General features: G+C 41.4%; 1 non-coding gene across 1 annotated transcript; it reads right to left on the bottom strand.

Annotated features, from left to right (window-relative positions):
• Positions 1-660: 660 nt before the first annotated feature.
• Positions 661-732, bottom strand: Trnat-ugu. Its single transcript has one exon. It is a non-coding gene; the product is annotated as a tRNA-Thr (tRNA).
• Positions 733-1,452: the final 720 nt, after the last annotated feature.

Below are 1,452 nucleotides of genomic sequence, written 5' to 3'. Positions count from 1 at the left end.
AACAGACGGTGGAACATTTGGACCGACAGAGAGAGGTGGTGGATGAGAGTTTGACGAGGAAGATTGAGGAGTATCAGGAAGCTAAAGTGAAACTGGAGAACCAACATAGCGAGGTGAGGATCGTAACAATGAAACAACTGCTACATTTAGATGCATGTGGTCTGTGTCGTAGCATGCCCATCCCTTAGTATGTCCCTCATCAGATTGGCGATAAGAGGCACAAAACTTCCCAATTAGGTGCTGGGTCAATACAAGATCACCAGAGAGTAACCCGTTCGATTTTCAATCGAAAAACGAGTGCAAATTTTTGTCGATAGTGGGATTCGAACCCGCGACCTTCTGCATGGCAAGCAAGTGTGTTATCACTGGACCAACCGTGCTATCAACTGGTACATTTACTACAATATCACCGCTGGGTCTTAAAACCTTATACATAAATATGTAGAGTTTTCCCCTTTTCCACCCCAACATTACATATTTCAAGTAGGTATCTACTTTAATCTCTATCTCAATAATCCTAAAATCCAATGTTTACCTACCATGCTGGCACCGGTCGCTATGCGCATTTATATGTCATAGCTACTCATTTTTCCTCACGAGGCTGAGTGGGCCCCGCAACAGCCAGTCACGGAATCAATCATTTGCATGATACAAATTTTTTGACTCCGCCGGGAATCGAACCCGGGTCTCTCGCGTACAAGGCGAGCGCAGTGACCACTACGCCATGGGAGCTGACTGAATGTAGCATTTAAGGGCTGCCTCTCAAGACTTTGATTTGTGACGGGATCTTTTGATAATATTTTAATAAATGAGCCTGTCTTGTAAAAGCTATAAAGCGGTTTCGATGAAGATTTTATCCTAAACACTAAACAGATAATGTTCGTTTTCAGAACGGCTGGCAATCGTTTATACTGCTCTTCTCTCTTCGATTTCGAGACGGTAAAACCTTAGCAATGGAGCAGTTGGGGAAAAATCCTACAATGCTGCAGTGAGCACCAAAGTTGTGATATAATAACACAAAGAAACTGCATTTATTTATTTTTATTTATTTATAAATGCTACATTCATCGTTCTGTCGCTTCTGACTAATAATGCATTTTCCCCTCCCTTTCTGTTTTGCAGGAAATTCCAGAAAGGAGAAGATTGCGCGTAAGATCGCGGCCAAGTCAATTCTGGATCTAGTGGCCATTGACCAGGAGAAGGAGAAGGAGCGAGAGAAGCAAATGAAAGCTCCTCTGGAATTGGTACTACCCCGGAGGGAGTATCATAACTTTAGAATTTAAACTGAATCTAAATAGAAAAAAAATAGATATAGAAATCTAAATTATAGAATCTTTTTTTCGCGGTGGTGCTTCATCATTTTATTGATATTATCATAAAAAAAAAGAAACATCTCCAGAAAACATCACACTAGGGAACCCCTGCTCCATCTTCCAAGTTCAAACTTCTGGC

This window comes from Diaphorina citri, unplaced genomic scaffold, assembly GCF_000475195.1.
Source record: "Diaphorina citri unplaced genomic scaffold, Diaci psyllid genome assembly version 1.1 scaffold12655, whole genome shotgun sequence".
Classification (NCBI taxonomy): Eukaryota; Metazoa; Arthropoda; class Insecta; order Hemiptera; family Psyllidae; genus Diaphorina; species Diaphorina citri.
Note: the sequence above shows the minus strand (reverse complement) of the source record. Positions and strands in the feature narration are given on the sequence as shown.